Below are 17674 nucleotides of genomic sequence, written 5' to 3'. Positions count from 1 at the left end.
AATAAAATCACTACTTCTACACCCATTACATCTCAATATGTGTCAGATGAGACATGCTTCTGCTCACTTTCCTGGAAGATGACTCCATAAGCAAAGTCTGGAGCTCTACAATTTCAATTCTTGTTTCTTCCCCAATGTTTTACAGGGACGAGTGGCCACAATCAAACCCCTGTCATACACTCTGCTTGGAGCTGCGCTCTGAAAACGGGTGGAAGCTGGAGATAAGCAGCAGTCCCACGTCGAAGTAAGTGGGGGTTCGTGCCAGGGACATGTTGCTTCAGAGCAGCAAAGTCAGTTCCATCACCAGTAATTTTCAGAATTAGAGTGCAGGTGTTTTGTTTGAAATAAACCTTTTGTATTCAAAACTGCTGGTGTCTGAGTGCCCCTCTCCTCCGAAACAGGTGCTGCAAATGAAATAATTGGAGGGTTTATAAAAATGGAAAGCTGGTCCTGACAGAGCCTTTGCTCTCGGTAATCCTCAGAATTCCCTGCAGGCATCAGGCTTTAAAAATTCAGGCCATAATATATAGCTCATCCCTTCTCACTTGTATTTTTGAAAGGTCTTTGGAAATTTTTGATGTGGACTATTCTGGCAGTTGTCAGAAGTCTTGCAGTGGAAAGACGGTCCATTTTACTTCAAATTTTATTGTTTTATTAAAGGTGGAAAACCTAGACATCTGTTATTAGTCAGTCCACATGAATATATTAATAAAGTCCTGAGAACCACCCTGGAATTATTCCCATTTTATGGCTAGAAAAACTGGATTAAGAATTTATCCTGACTCTTGGAGGCAGGCAGCATCAGCAGAAACAACCTAGGTCTCTTGGATCTCAAGGCTTGGCTATCCATCAAAGGAGTAACTCACCAGCCTCGAAGAACAAACTAGGGAACACTCTGCTGGCCACCAAATGCTGCTTTACTCTGAATAACTAAAAAAGAATAGATAGGTTGAACTGAGCAATGACAAGCATTATTATTTTACGGCCAAGAAACCTAGCAGTTACGCTAGTAAGTAAACAAAAATCATTAACATCTGCAGAAATTAATTTACATATTAAAATCCCTCAGAGGGACGGGAATAGGCAGAGTTTGTCTGTACCCCACGTATTTAAAGAATTTGGGTTTTGGTGCTCGTGTTTGTGTGTGATGCTTCTCAACAGGAGAGTGAAATCAGAGCAGAGTCATTCAAGTTGCTGTGGCAAAGCCAATGAAAAAAGAATGATGAACACATTACTAGATCTGGAGAGTAACGTACAGATGGCAGGTTCACCAAGACCTGCGAATGCCCAGCGTTTCTGACGAAGGAGGTCGGAGGCACCAGCTCTGCAGGTGGACTCTCCAAGGACAGACATCTGTGACTTCGCTGGGTTAAAAACCCCGGTCCCCAGTGCCATTTTCCCCTAATTCTGTCACTTTTATTACATCAAAAGGTCAGACTAGTCCAGGACATTTCTTTAAAATTCTCGTGAAATCAAAACAAAATTCTCTTCTTTCCTTTTTTTTTTTTTTTTTTTTTTTTGCCACGTGAGACTTGCATCATGCTTCCACTGTCTTCCTTCTGACCTGATCAAACCCTTTTCAGACAAACTACCGACTGGAACACAGAAATGCCCAGCAGGTTCAGGAAGCCGTACAGCCTTTCCTAGCAGCCAGCTGGAAGCTCTGGGGCAGGACAGGCACTGATGCTAAGACAGGATGCTTTTCTGCCTTTCGCATCAATCCCTTTTAAACAACGTTCAGGCTCGACAGATGCTCCCGGATGAGTCATCGGGATTTCGTAGCTGATACCAGGAATCAAGCCAGGGTCCCAAACCAGGGAAGCTGACAGCCCCGTACAGTAATTGCCCATGTGGAGGTAGCACACAAAACCCATCTGGAAGTAAGATTGGGCTAACAATTAATAACAACCCGCTTACTCCCTTGTGGTCATCGTTAGCGGTTTTCCCAAGGCAACATTCATTTCAGCTCCACGTGTATATTTCTGTACCTAACACATCCCCTTTTTCCTCTAGTTGCTGTTAGCATGGAAGACACCGAAAACAAGGTAACTCAGTGCAACCTTCCTCCATCACTCTTCCAAGCAGAGACACTTGCAGGATTTTTTCCTGGTACAAAGCTTAGCTTTCGTTAGAATTAGGTAAAAAAGCCCACGAAAATCACAAGCCAGACCACCCTCTTCCACCCAAAAGCAAACCAGAGGAACAGACAAGATACGTCTATTTCCCAGCACCTCATCCCTAACGCTCCCACTGGCCACAGAAACAGAAAATCAATTTCAAACCTGACCCCAATCATCTGGGCAGCTGCTTCCTCTGGCCTACCTCAGCAGACTTGCTTTCCAATCTCATTTGCACCTGAATGTTCATGTTTCGCTGGTAAAGTACAAGAAGACAAGACAACACTTGGAAATTTTCATGTCCAGGCTGCATGTTACAGCAGGGAAAACTGTTGTTTTTATGCATGCCTCAAGCAAAGGTGTTTTCATGGTTATTATTTTTAACTTTCAAGAGTGGAGAAAGATGTAGAGTAATAATTCAGCCAGGCACTTAGAGCACCCAAGTGTTTTTGCAAGGAGTTAAAAACGTAGGTGAATTTTAGACAGAAAACAACTACACAGAGACGAAGAAACAAGCCCAAGGTCACCCAGCTAATCACTGGGGGAATACAAAACAAGACGCCGGCCCAAGGATTTACCCAGCAGTAGTTCTGATATAGCTTATGGGGCACATCTTCAGCATCTTCTTTTAGGGTTGTCTGAAGATTGTACCCTCATATGCAACATGCCTTAAAGAAAACAAAACACGCAGTCCTGCTGTCCTGCAGGACTCCTAAAAAACTCAGAAGAGAGCTTCTAACATGGCATCAGATGAGAATTTTCTTAACAGAGCATGGGGCTCCCCTTCCTCTACATTATGAGCAACTGCTGCTGAGCCAGTCCCTCTCCCTTCCCTTCACGGTAGCAGGTGGAAGGAAGCACACAGCCCATGGAAACTCCCTTTATCTCCAAAGGCACTTTCTTTACCTGCAGTTACAGTGGCAAGAGAATCTCTCATTTCTGTGTTATTTAAAGCATTTCTTGCTTATTTCCTTAGCATTCATAATTTTCTAAATGGATATTTATTAACCAGGATATAAATACACCAAATGGTTACGAGCACCTGTAAACAGCAGCAGAAATGGTCTAGGCAGAGACAGCTCCAGGTAGCCACAAATGACAGCTTTCTGGCCATCAACTTCCCAAAACCATCCCAACCAGACTGCCAGGCTCCAGGTCGGCCACTGCAGGCCTCCAGTTCTCAACATGGCTGAAAATAAAATCCTCTCTTCCCACAGCAGCCATTAGGGTCACTGATGATTTTTCCAGGCACGGACGGATGAGAGCAGCACGAAACCTCCTGTCCATCCTCCCCCACAGAAGTTCTCCCTGGAGGTTTAATTTGCGAATTTTTTATGCTTAGTTAGATCTCAAAGAATGCAGAAATCACAACAAAACCCTCATGGGTGCATACGGACAAAGAATATACTTAGCTGTATTTCCCTTGTCCTCGTTCTACATTACTGGCCATTTAGAAGACAGGAAAAAATCATGCAGCTTTGCTACTTCTCTAGCTAAAATGCCCAGGAATGTCATCCAGCAGTGACTGATGCTTAAAAAAAATAAAAAAATCAAGCGGAAGCTGTACTCTGAAATGGCTGGGAACCGTCTCCCGCAGTAATTTAAATGCTGGTTGTACGTGGATATTCGATTTTCTCCTCCACCCTCGCACTGATTATCTAACCAGTCCCCACCACGCATCTCAGAAGAGAAGCTATGCTTCCTCCCCGCGACCCCCGATCTTACAGACATGGGGATAAGGAAACAAAAATACCAACTGATCTGTAATTTTCTGTGCTCGTGAAGCCCTCCAGAAGACAGCAGCAGCTACCAGCTGGATGGGACAAAACCTGAAGAAGTCGTGAAGCACAGCAGGGTGCTGGCCATCGGCAAACCATCCAGCACGGTTCTTTGGTGCACGGGGCTGTTGTCTCAGTGAGGCTGAAATGACAGAGGACTGATAAGATCTTTCGCTAACTTTAGGGCAGAGACGTGGACTTGAACGTGGCAATTCTGAATCATGCGCACCGCATTACCGATGGCTGCGTGCAAGGGAAGAAACTCGACCAGAAGGGAAAGGACGGGAGCATGCATTCGTGGGCGGCATGTTCTCAGGCTGGGGCAGTGTAAAGGAAAGCATGGAGCAGTGCAATACTGCGCAGAGGTTTTATGGTCACTGTATCGCAGATGGGAACAAGATGGTTTAGAACCATTCCAAGGTAGCTACTGCCCAGTAATCCAGGTTGTCTAACTGCTGTCCCAGGGGACACAGCACAAAACGAGTGACACATCTGGTTAACACATCTCGTTTTGCCAACAAGGAGGAGGAAAAGGTTTCATTTCAGATAGAGCAAGAGCTGCGTAATTGCTGAAGAAATGAAGAATAATTACACGTGGTTGGCTGGGTAATTACCTGCCATTACATTTTCCTGTAGCATAGGGGGTAGCTACAGGTACAAGAAAGGGAAGGAAGGATGCTGTTTTAGCATGGCAGACATGCCCAGCATGCCGCTACGCGGTTATCCGGTCCGGTGCATGCACACACACTTGCAGGTCCCCTGTGTTCTAGAAGCATCCATGGATGACACTGCAGTCAGTGCACTGGCTTGGGATTCCACCCGATCCTATCCTCAGCTCCATCACAGCTTTCCTGTACTACCTCAGCCATTTCCCATTTATAGAAGCAGGCTCACTCCCCACACAGCAGGTTTATGAAGACAAACACACAAATGAGCAGCATTCACGTGCCTTGCAAAGAAACCCCACTGAAAAACAAAGTAAAAATGAGAGATCAACGTCTGTCACAGAGTGCACGACAACCCCGCAGATGGCCACATGCTGGGATGTTTCCCTGACTCCCCTTTTCCATCCATCACGATGGGGAGACCTGGAAGCTATCCCTAAAGGAGATATTTATCCTCCATTAAGTGCAGAGTGGGTCACTTATAAACTGCAATAAATGGGCAGCTTCTGAACTTCTATGAGTGGTGATGTGAACTAACTGAAAGGTTTCTTCGGGAAGAAGACAACAGCAGCAAATTCCAAAACTGCAGGAGAAGCTAGAGGACTTCTGCATTTTAGAAGTATTCACACTGAAGAGGAACAGAACAGATTTAAACAATGGTATCAGGGGATTATGACTATGACTTATGGGGCCGCTAAGGGACCAGAAGGCCCACCTTGGTGCACTGCATAATGAAAAGAAATTTTAGAACTGAGCCAAGAGAGGAGGTTGCACATGTGAGCGTGTTAGGATGAGGCATCCCTATGTTAGTTACCTGTCACGTTCTGTCAGCAAAAACCAGTATATTTCAGCAAATCAGCCATCCTCTCTCCAGCTGAGCTTACAGGGACAAAAAGTACCTCATAATTTAGAAAGGGTGGAAGAACAACGTACAAAACAGTATTTGGAAGGTGAGACAAAGCATTAGGAGGGGACATCCAGAAGAACTTAAGACAGTGTACAAAAGAAAGGGGTAGAGAATCCCTGTTTTCAAACCAGTTCTACCAGTAATCCCTCACTGCTCCATACACAGGACTTAATTAACATCTCTATAACTCTGCAGAGCTATGTTACCTGCTATACAAACGCTGTTATTATCACTATTGTTATTACAATCGAGCTTCAGCCCAGAGACCAATTTTAAGGCCAACTGTTAGGCTGCTACACGTAAAGGTCCTGCTGAGAATCCCAGCAGCTCTTTGCTCTGCTCTCACAAGAGGGGACCCGCCTGGCACGTTCCCCGGGGCTTTCGTTGCTCCCCTGCAGAGCAGCGAGCTGCCAAAGCTATTTGCTTAGCAGCTTGTTCTTTTCTGCCCTTTCCCGACTGGACTAGGTGAACATGCAGTAGCAGAGGCAAGCGGGCTTGCACTCCTGCTTGTTTAACTGTTGGAGCACAACGCTAAATTCCCAGAGAAGAAAGGAGATCTAGGCACGGAAATCGCTTCTTCCCCTCTGTCTCTAGACTCCACGTAGCCGAGCAGAAGCAAATACAGCAGGCAGCTCTCCAGACTCACTTTTATGTTGTTGTAATGGCTTTTACATCACCCCCAGCACATTTTCTGCTAACGCAGAATTGTTTGCACCGTACGTTTCTTGTTTCAAGCAATTTAGTTTTAATTAGTGAGATATTACGAAAAAGCGTTGCTGAGCAAAACAGGTACATTCACTCCAGGATTACATTGCTGCTCCCACAACCCCACTAGAGATGATACAACTCCCACCTTAAAAAATAAAATACTTACAGTAAAAGCTTGTCCTCTTTTCTGCATTAAGAAGAAAGCTGTCTCCCACTAGCTTCTGACAGCATGTGCAAGCCAGACTGAAAATTCAGGGCTTGAGTTCTTCCCTGAGAGGAAAACCACATTGCAGCGAGACACAGAGAGCTGCTTGAGAAATGATTCACATACGGAAGCAAGCTGGCTTCACCAGCGCTTTGGCATTCAGCACACACGCGCACACATATGCACACTTGCTTACTCAGGGGAAAGAGAAATATTATATTTTCATCAAAGCAAGGAAGATTTATGCAAGAAAGCCGTTTATATCCACTCCAAAACCCGAAGGTGCTTCAATCCATAAAGCAGGCAGTTTCTTTCAGTATCTCCTCATCCCAGCAGCAGAGCTGGGCACTGGGCAGAGGGCATAAGCCCCAGCCTGGTCTGCGTGATCCAGTCGGCTAAAAACATGCGGTAACTACAGCGTAGGAAGGGCAAGGAGGTGGCCGTAGCAAGAAGGCATTTTGCAGAGGAAATCACAGGGACAGCTTCCAGAAACTTTTATATTCCACACTAAATCTCTCCCACGGAATGCCAGCAGTCACAGCCAGAACAGCTCACGACATTTCCCGTGCCTGCACCATTGTTACAAAAAAATGAAAAGGTGTGTGTGTGTGTGTGTGGAGGGAAGATGCATTAAGACAACGGCTTCTGCAAGAAGAAGAGGGTAGAAACAGTCCTGAGCAACTTCTCGTGAGCTGACCAAAAAGCATCAGTCTGTTCTTCATTTAGAAGAGAGCGACTATGGGACAAGGGGAGCAATGCTCAAGAATATCCCACTTGCTTAATCTGAGGAGCATTTCGTCTCTGAAAATGGGCAGGGCCAGAGGTTCTAACAGGGTTAGATGAAGCAAGGACAGCATCAAGTTAGAGGAAGCAGAGAGGATGCAAAGAAAAATCAAACCCAGATGTACATTTCAACCGAGAAACCAGAGGTGTTTAGAACAGGGATTTTTGTTTGAGGCTGTGCAGAGGGAGATGTTTGCTCCCCTGGGGGATGTCTCTCACCTAAGACTGAAACTACAGATCAGGAACCTCCTCCTGGGCTGCAGCAGGGGCTCTGTGAACCACCAGTGAGAACTGAACATAGCAGCAATGCTGATGCTACGGGAGCAACCTCACAATAACAGAGGCAAGATTTACAACACGATCCTGGAACAGTTGCTGCAGCTGAATAGTTCAACCTCACCGCACCTTTTGGAACTCTGTATTCTAAGTTCCGAAGGGACTGAAAGGAAGCTAATGCTATGCCACGGGTTAATTTACTTTTCAATTCAATGTTGGCACCGTTATTGTTATTGCAGAGCAGCCAGACCTTAAAACAAAGACTGAGTCCAAGCCGAGTCCCTTCTAAACATTACAATTTTGGATCCAACTTTGAGATATCCCTGAGAGTGGGAACTCTTACCTTCAGACCTTAAAACATCAGAACAAGATAAAGACCACACCAGAACTTACTTCACAAATGATAGTGGCAGGTGCCAAGCATACCCTCTTAGCTCCAAACCCCTGAACACTCACGCCATCGTGCCAGCTGCTACTGGAAGTTCCCACCTACCTGCAACACCAGCCCTTCTATCCAGCCTGCCTCGCGCCGGTACTTCACTACCTGAGGACGGACTGCGTGATCACAGGCAGAATTCACCCATTTCATATTTCTATACCTCTAATATTTAGATACTACTCACAGCTCAGATAAGACAGCAGTACTTTCTGTCATTCCTATTAACCAAATTCTGGTAGATAGTGATCTACACGAACTGTTTCTCCTCCCCAGGGAAGCAACGCTACAGTCAGTGCTGTGTGCACAGACACTGAGGTCGCCCAGGTACGCAGCTCAGCACCCTCTGCTGCGATGACGGACCACCTTCAAAGCTGGGCGGATACAGCTGGAAACTACTGACAGAAGATTGCAGACCCCTGGACCTGAGCACGTAAACGAGAGGGCCATCAGCTGCACACACCCTGCCGCAAAGCCTCCTTGTCTGAAGAAAACAAGCACTGGTAGGACCGCAGCACGCTGTCTCTTTGCCACTGCTGGTGAGTTCTTGTGGGCTCGGGGGGAGAGCAGCCTCGTCAGCTCGGTAGGTTTTCCTATCCTCAGGCCAAGAGAAATAAACAACCGAGATGAGGGGTGTGGGGAGGAGAGAGGAGCTACTATATTTCGTTCTCAAAGATTTTTTTTTAGCTTTGATAAACACAACTTGACCAAAACCTAAACATGAAAATGTTTGGGTGTGAGGGATAGTCCCGGCATTTACATGCTGCAGCTTTCGCAGACAGGCTAGAGTAGTGCCACACAACTTCCCCAGACCCAACAAGACCAGACAGTACTTGTTTATTTAGGTTTTTTGGTAGCACTTATTGCTATAATTATCTGATGTCTTTACTTAGACCAAAGAATTATTCAACACAAAACCTTCTGGATTGAAAAATTGCCTTTCTGTTTAATGAACAAAGAGCTCAGAAACAGACAGCTCAAATGAGTTGGCTAAGGTCATAAAGAAAGTCTGTGGCCTGTCCAGGGCATTAACTGTAATTACTTTCACACAGCTGGGATGAGAAAATTTCAAGCAGCAATATATATATTTATATATAGAGAAACCTGCCAGGGTCTCACTCAACTTGGACGTTTGGTTGATAGCCAAAAGGACAGTTAGCATATTGCTTGCGTGGTCAACCCACTGCCCCCGTGACTCTGCAACAAGGGACAGGAGTCATACTAAACCCCGCCCGTCAACGCACCTTCAAAATTCTGCATTTGAGGAATTTAAATGCTTTGTGTTGCAACCTGCATCGTCTGGGCAGTTTGACAGGAACGAACACGGATGACACACAACTTAATGGAGTGGGCAAAGGGCAGAATTTCTGGTGGCACAGCTCATTTGAGATTCAAATGCACAAAGAGCGTGGAAAAAAAGGGCTCATACACGGAACAAGATTAAAAATATCTTTGCATTTACAGATATTTATGCTCTGTTTAACTGCTTTTGTGCATGCAACAGCCTTAATTACAAAGAGAGAGATTCCATAAGCAAGGCTATTATGTCAATAACAATGTCTTCTTAAAGCAAGTCTCTAATTCAGTTAGAAGACTTGGAACAGCACTGTCTGGAGTTATAAAACCAACAGTAATTACAAAGGAAAGGCTGCACCAGACAGTGGGTATTAGTGGAGCCAGGCCATGGCTTTACTCCCTCTTTCCTCCTTTTTGTACATAACTGATACAAACTTCTTTATTTTCTCAGTCCCACTACAGATGTCAGGAAGTTCAAGCAGCCAGTCGACATTTGCAGAATGAATCATGGGGCACCGCTTTCCACTCTGACAAAAACAACTGCTGTTCAGTTAGCGAGATGATGCTGATCAAATGGGTGGATAGAAAAAGTGAGCTCCCGGAACTGCTGCCAAAAAGGCTCCGCCAGCACAAGGAAGCTGTGCGCACTCGCTCGCAGAACTCTGATTTTTTCCTGTCCTTATTCTGCAGTTTCATTTTCCCATTTATTTACCTGCAGAGTGCAGCCTGTGGGACAGCTACCAGCTTTGTCCCATAACTAAAGAAAACACTTTTGCTGGAAGAAGCTAGAACTGTTAAAGCTGGAGGAAAGCAGATATGATTTATGGAACACGGAGTGCTACAGGAGACAGAAAAAGCAGCTTCCTTTGTTGCCTGTTGCCAAAATTTCAGAAGACCAGACAACAACTTTCAAATTTCCAAGGGAACAGCCACTAAGTACGTCAAAAATAGAGTTAGGAAACTGCCTGTTTCAGAAGTCAGAGTCTGTAAGAGGAGCCAGCATTTTTCAGTATTTCTGTCATTTCCGACCAGATCACTGAAGAGTTAAGAGACATCTATCTACCAACAAAACCCAGCCCCCAGAACATGACAAAATGAGGAAGGAAATCTACGTGGCAAAGAAATATTCACGTATTCAATGTCATTCAATTATTCAAAATAAGTCTGTCATTATTTTTGCACAGTTTTATCCAGAGAAGTTATTTTTCCTCTACAGTTTTCAAACATCTCTGCACTTTCTTAGGCATAAGAGGCACAGCAGCAGACCAGGGATAGCTTCACTACAGTCACCCTTCTGTTCAAAAGCAGATAAATCTGAATGTGTGAAAAATGCTATACTTGATGCTCTTCTCTGAAAGGGGGAGATAAGACTTCCCGTGTTCTTTCTGACTTAACTGAAAATTTTGATTTCAATGTTGAAATGAAAGACTTTGAAGAGGGGAAACATCTCCATTCTTTATTATTCTTCAGTGCTCATTTTCTGGTGCATAGGCTGTAATACAGCACTCATTAACACCAACAATTACCATATTCAAGTTGTACAGCAAGTTCCTTCTACCTACACGGGAGAAATACAGCACAACCCTATTTGCTCCCTTTGCTTATTGTCCGAGACGGATCACATGCTGGAAAAGCTAGCGTTTGATCACCTAACAGGAGGGGAATTGGAACAGGTATCCATTAGAAACGCTAACGAGCCTCCAACAGAAAATCATTTCATTAAGTTTTTGCTGATCACTAACAATAGAGAGCTGTGCAGGAAAATTAAGGACTGAAGAAGATGTGTGCTGGAGGCTGCCTGAGAATTAAATCCCCAATGGGATGGGGTAGGAATGCCCCACTGCTTTGAACTTTTTGGCGCATTTGAGGGAGATGCAAATAAAAGACCTGAGTTGCCAGCTTCGTTTCAGAGGGACTTGCACTAGAACTGCTGACAGCCCTGAATGGAGACAGAACCGCGGGGTACGCCTGGGTGCATGGAGAGCATCACAGGGAGCCCAGCAGCAACAAAAAGTAGGACAAATTAACACAAAAAGGATGAAGCACAAGGAGTCCAAATCCCAGGGGACAAACAAGCCCTCTAATGTAGATCAGGATTTCAGAAAAAAAGGTATCTGTAAGGTTTGATACCCTATATAGTAATATTCTAGAGTTTCCATTTGTTCTTACTCTCTGCATTTTTTAATAGATTATTTAAACGGAATCAGCTAATCACTGCAGCAGCTTAGTAACTCTTATCTATTTTAAAGGTAGGGAAACAAAGGCACCTAAATTATTGACAAAATATCAACATCTAGTAAGGATCTATGGTACCCATTGATTTTAGTTCCTACATAATAAGAAGTCAGCACTTTTGCAAAAGACAGGCATATTGGTATAGATTAGGCACCCAGAAACGGAGCAGAAAAGTTTGGCTTTGGTGGCCTAATCAAAGCCAGGAAAAGGAAGAATCTAAACTACAGCAATTCATCGCTTCCAGACAGCTCATATGAATGAACGTTTGCTGCTGCTTCAACTTTTAAGTCAGCTTAGCACACTGCTTAGCACACTGCACTGAACTATGCAGCTGAAATGTGAAGTACTCAAACACTGAGATCCCTCCAATATTAATTGTCATGTTACGGAGTAAGTATTGAGAAACATGCAGTGATACAATGCAAACAAATCCCATTCTGAGATCCTGGCTCTGCTTTCAAGATTCCTTAAGACAGTTAGGAGTTCTCAGTTACCAATCATAGTTACTTTAGATTTGGAACTCTCAGTCCACATTTGGCACACTATAAACATCTGATTACAACTAAAATCAATTGTGAGCATTTTTAAACTCAGCAAAGGGATCTTCACGATCTTCACGTGTGGATCATGTCGCCTAAGAGGCAGGTAAGGACAAATATCCGTGCTTTGTCAGCACAAACTCCTCCTCCAGGAGGGGTGGAATTCTTTCGGCCACAGAGGTAGTAGGCAGCGCTGCCTGCTCTGGCTCTGGCATGTCGGTTGTCCCCACACACTGACCTGCAAAGTGAATGCAAATTGCTCCCCTCCTCAAGGTCAGCCTTCCACCTTCTTTTCCAGCGCAGCTACACTGAAGAGCCTGTTCCATGAACGGACCTCGCTCACCGAACGGTGAAAGATGGAAGGCCAGAAGCAGCAGGTACAGCCACAGCTAACGAAGTGGGAGAGCAGCAGAAAGAGGTGCTCAGCTTTCCGAGTCGCTATAAAAGCAAATGATAATTTAAAATCTCCAGCAGATAGCGAGATAGGAGGGTAATGAACCAAGATATCAGTGCATGAAAAGGAAGTATCCTATGGAGCCTGTGACCAGTCACCATAACCAGTTTCATAAATAAATGAAAGCAGAACAACCCCTGAGGTCACAGAGTTAGTGTGAGGGACATGAGTGACCTGCCACTTGGAGAAGCCTGCAGAAACAATTGACGTTACAGAGCAAAAGGACTGACTGGCCAAGCACCCAGGAGCTTGGGAAAGAAAGCTGATAGGAGGGAAGGAGGGGAAGATTAGGGTATTAAAGACAGCAGCAAAGTCACTCTAGATAGTGGCTAACTAGCACTGCTAGCCTGGTACGCAACAGCTGAAGGCCTAGGGCAAAAAGCAGCAGTTTGGGAATACAAAGAAAGAGGAGAGAACATAAAAGCCAGCTCATTGTTTTTCTACTCCAGGCCAAATCAGCCCGAACACCTCTGCCTGTTTCTATGGCAGAGCACCTCAGTTCTGCATCCTTCTCAAGGATTAATTAGTTCACTTGTTGGCAGCATCAATAGAAAGGCCAAGTGTTGGACTGATCAAGGAAAGCGCCATTCTCCTCTTCCTGCAGAAGTTTGCTGGTGAAGGCGTGCTTCCTAAGGGAGGTTTGGTCCCTCGCTGCATATTTAACTGTCCTTTTTCTCCAACCTGAGGACACCAGATTCCAGAATCATCAATCCAAAGACCTTCCAGTACCGTTAACATCCACTGCTATTAAAAATAAGAAATACATTACATTTCCTCTTCGATATTGTGGGTGATCTCATTGAAACCATGAAAACAACAGCCTAAATGCTCTGCCCTGTGGTATCTCAAGGAGCTTGAAGCCTTCTACCAGCAAGAAACTCTTGCAGCAGTTACCATGGTGACACCCGTAATAGATATTTAAAGGCAGCTCACCCGTAATCACATCTATTAGGTACCAAGCAGCTTTGGTAAGAAAGACATAAAAAGCTTGAAACCAGGGAACCGGGCCTAGGGCTGGTGGAAGAGGACGGGAGATTTATGGAGAGGGACCTGCTTATACCGCCGCTTGGCTGGGCACCAAGGGCTCCTTCTGTTCAAATCTGAAACAGCGCTGAAGTTTGCAGAATGAACTATTTTTAGCAAGTCATTTAAAATTTTATTCTGAAGGCCACGTTTCAATAGCAGGAGCTCTATAAATCCTTACAGGGCTGCCCCGGCCAGAATAGGAAGCTGTGCTACGGCTCACAGGGCTGCTGGAGACCACCCTGCCCACCACAGCCGCCCAACGGGGCTTCCTCCCAGGAGGGGAACATCACTGTGGGCACTGCTGCTCCCTGCACCCGCCCAGGGGCTGACACCACCAAACCTGCCCGGCTCTGGCTGGGTGGGCAAAGGAACAGGGCCAGGCTGCTTTTTGAACACCACTGCGCGTTTGGAAACACAGATCCGGATAGGTAAGCAGCATACTTGGTGAACTAGAAATATAGACATCAAATAATTTCTTGAGGATCGAACGTAACAAAGAGAGTCCGCAGGATCAGATCTCCAGCTATGGAACCACTTCATCACCAAGCGGGCTATGCCAATGCAGCAGTTATCAAATTGAGACTTCCTTTCTCTTTTTGCTGCATATTTCCATGACAACTTTCCCCCCCCCCCAGCACCAACTTCTTTCTATTGGAAAGGTCTCTCAAACGAGAATTTAGGCTTCTATAGCAACAGCTAAAATCCCTGGGAGATGATGATGTCTGAAGCCTTATGCAGATCTTTTTTTAGACCATGAGTTACAAGGCAAGTGCATTTTGAATTTTATGGAGGAAAACAAAAGTGTGCTTAATATCAGGGAGATGGGAAGAAGGGAACAAGAAGCTCGCTGAAGTGGGACAAACACCAAGGAAGCACGTTACTTTCAAAAAGGATGTGAGCTTTGAGATCTAAAATGTCAAAGAGAGAAGAAAGACGGGATCAAACAGCTTGAAAACCCACATCCTGCTCCTTCTCTCTGAGTTACAAAGCAGAGTCACAAGGAACAGTCTGCTGATTCTAAAAGGAGATCTTATTGAAACACACATATCTGTATCTCTGCAGCCTCATACATTGACCTGGAGAAAAAATAAATAAATAAATCAGGCTGTCCTTTCAGTTTTAACTCTATATAGCTGCCATCTAGCTACAGTCAGATCTTTTATTAGTACTTTAGTTTTGGCCATCACAGTGACAGTATTGACCAGCATGGAAAGGCTTTTCACCTCAGAAGAAAATAACTGCACTCTCAAACATAAAGTTGGTGAAATTCATAGAAGCCAAGGGAAGTATAGACGTTAAAGCAACTTCCAGTCACTGAATTTAGGGATATTTCACAAAGCACTTTACTTCTCTAATGCCCTTTTAAACCTAAGATGTTAAAATCTTATAAAAAAAAATATTACATTCACAAGCAGGATGGGAAGTAAGAAAGCACCAGCCTAAATTTATAGCTGAGGGTACTAGAGTGGAAATGTGAAGTGGTACTTGCAGAACCACGCTCAGAGCCCAGCAGGCTCCCACACAGCCCCTTTACAGCCACTGGAAGCCTCTTTGCTACAGGAGAGGCAAAGTCTGCAGCATGACCAACTAACACGATTGCAAAACAGCCGTAATTTCTTCTGCTTGTGGTGCGACTGAATGCTTCTCCTTTTTTCCCCCCATGAAAGCATCAGTTAATCTATCCTCTCCTCCTCTCATTTGCCTAGGTCATCGTAGTTCTGGTAAAGAAAAAGGTGGCAGACAGGTAGGTGTAAAAGTGAAAAAGAATGGATTAAGCTAGTTATTTTTAACTTCCATCTTCAGCCACCTCCTGCCCAGTTAATTTCAGAAAAGACTCTGGGAACCGTCCATGTTTTACAAAAAGTTGAGAGCTATGAAAATTTTTTGTTTTTAAATGGCAACGCTAAAAATGACAGACAAAGCTTATTCAAAATGATGGAGCTCTACAACTAAGAGCCATGCACAACCACGATTTCAGACAAAAATGTTCTTTCCAAGGTTTAGACCCTCTGCCCTTTGGGATCTTGTTTGGAGAAGTGTTGGATGAAGGCTGGATCACTGTACAGGTCAAGTGGAATAGAATTATTTCATATCCCTACGTGCTGCCCTCTGCTGAAACGCTGAGCACATTCATGCATTGGGTCCATCACAGGCCAGTGAAAAACTAATGATCAGCTGCACCTAATGCTGTCGTCACACAGGGGAGAGCTGCTCACACAAAATGGAGATGTTTCATCTGGGACTAGGCGAGGATAAAAATAACCTAAGCTCACCTGTAATAACCTGTACTGGCCTTGACAGTTCCAAGAAGAAAGTGTGACTTCGGGTACATCGGTCAGATGGTAAGAGCCTGGTGAAGGAAGAGGATCAGTGCCCTGGCTGCACACGTCTGTAGTGATGAAGGTTCACAGGTTTATGGAAAGTTCATACAAAAAGAAGAAACAGATTAAAATTCCAAATGAATAACTTATCAAAGATGTCTCAAACTCGCAGATTCTCTCTCAAGGGCTTAATGCTCCATCTGAGTTCACTCACGTGAGAAGTCCTTTCAGGCTCCTGAGTTTATCCAGTCAAGGACATGTGTTTGTTCATACAAGGAACAGAAAAGAACGTGTATGGGAAAAGGAGAAAACTATTCCAATACCTAATGGGATAAATTATATATATTTAAATCTATATGTGTATGTATAAATAAATATAACTATTATAAACAGATATTTTGTAAATATATTTCTACGAAAAAATAATGATATTTCCAAGCAACTCTAAACCTGTGATTTTGTCCAAAACCCAGGAACAGATAAAAGTAAGCAAAAATAATATTCCAGCTATACATGGAAACTCTCAGAGCTCCAATTCCAGATCCAACACATCTTTCTTCCCTTTACACCTCTGGAAAATAGGCTTTGCAGTGTGACTTCAAGATCAGCCCAACTAGGTTAGTTTAGATCAAGGAGAAGATTGAAATCTACAGTTAAGGGCCCCTTAGGGAGATCATCCTGCCAGCAACCTTCTCTTTTATGTAAAGGTAATGTTTTAGTAGACTGTAACAGCATGCTTTTCAACAGCTTCTGACCTTAAAAAGAAAAAAGGGACCAAGAGAGTTTCAAAGGAAAAGGATAGAGATGGAGAGAGGGAAGAGCACCGGGCAGGTCTGATGGTCCAGCCAGTAGAGGGCACTGGAATTTAAGAGGAAAAGAGGAAAGTTGTTGCAAATGAACTTCATCACTTCATTTGAAGTGGTAAAACCATCAACTTAAATTGTTATTTGATCCTACATGTCCAGCCCTAAACTGAGGTATAAACAAGATACAGTGAAAATCATTAAAAAAAAAAAAAAAAGAGTAGCTTACTTCAGGATCTCTAACGAGTCACCTTTCAGGGTGTTGTATGCTGTCAGGAAGATTTCATACTTCAATAATTCCTCTTAAACAACGAATTAACCTTTTACATCATTTTCAATTAACGAAGCGGAGTAATTTGAAGCATCCTATTGAAACGATCGCAGCTGTTCCTCGAGGGTTAAAAACTTACAGGCAACTTTTAAAATTAACGCAAAAAAGATATCAGAGAGAAGTCAACAACGCTTTTTTTTGAAGCGTACCTATCCGCACATGTGCTCGGCTCTGCGGAACACTGGCTCTAGTGCAGAAGACAGTAAAACCGGCTAAATAAAATGAAACACAAGCGAGGCGGGTAGGAGAATTTTCATCTTGGCGGCCCCTTGTTCACCAAGGGTAAAAGGCAGAGAGAAATTTCTCACCCTGCTACCAAGCATATCGAGCACAGCAGAGCTGAGGTTTCTGCGTGACCTGACGTGAGCTCAGTGTGCGTTTTGTGACAGAAAGACCAACTCCGTCCCTTCTCCAAGCACTCCTGACAAACGGGTCCTGAAGGAAAAACGCCTCCTTCCACCTGAGGAAGCAAAAGGCGCAGCTGACAGGCGATGCCCGCTCCCCTCAGCTCCCACCTGAGCACCACGGACGATGGAAGCGCTCCGGGATCCCTGCCCAGGGCCCCACCAGGCCGCCCCCCGGGGCTCCCCCCGCTCCCGGGCCCCTCCGGGACCCGCGGCCCCCGGGGGGGGGGGCCTGGCCCTGCCGCCCCCACACGGCGCCGCGGGGGCTACCCCGGCACCTCAGAGCCTCTCCCCGGGCTCTTCACCCCTCGGGGGGGGGCGGAGAGCCCCGGCCCGGCCCCTCACAGCCCCCCCGGTCCCCTCACAGCCCCCCCAGGCCCCGCAGCCGCC

At 44.9% G+C, this 17674-nt stretch overlaps 1 protein-coding gene and 1 long non-coding RNA gene across 10 annotated transcripts in view; one reads left to right on the top strand and one right to left on the bottom strand.

Moving 5' to 3' along the window:
• SPECC1 (sperm antigen with calponin homology and coiled-coil domains 1) overlaps positions 1–17674 on the bottom strand; it is a 97982-nt gene that overhangs the window by 80159 nt on the left and 149 nt on the right. For 2 of the 9 annotated variants that reach the window (XR_007167053.2, XM_048074061.2), the window contains exons 1-2: positions 15961–16054; positions 15699–15814 (exon numbers count right to left, since the gene is read on the bottom strand). The exons of 1 other annotated variant lie outside the window; for it this stretch is intronic. The gene's annotated coding sequence lies outside the window, so the exon portion shown is untranslated. Of the gene's footprint in view, positions 1–6341; positions 6481–12183; positions 12202–15698; positions 15815–15960; positions 16055–17188; positions 17341–17674 lie in introns of those variants that run through there. 6 more of the 9 variants (XM_013196511.3, XM_048074059.2, XM_048074062.2 and 3 more) reach the window with 5 other exon arrangements.
• On the top strand, positions 6682–14541 carry LOC136786615 (uncharacterized). The gene is made up of 2 exons (XR_010825786.1): positions 6682–8414; positions 9623–14541. It is a non-coding gene; the product is annotated as an uncharacterized lncRNA (long non-coding RNA).

The sequence above is a fragment of the Anser cygnoides genome, chromosome 18 (genome assembly GCF_040182565.1).
Source record: "Anser cygnoides isolate HZ-2024a breed goose chromosome 18, Taihu_goose_T2T_genome, whole genome shotgun sequence".
In the NCBI taxonomy this organism is placed as follows: Eukaryota; Metazoa; Chordata; class Aves; order Anseriformes; family Anatidae; genus Anser; species Anser cygnoides.
The sequence above is the reverse complement of the archived record's forward strand: the minus strand, read 5'-3'. Positions and strand labels throughout refer to the sequence as shown.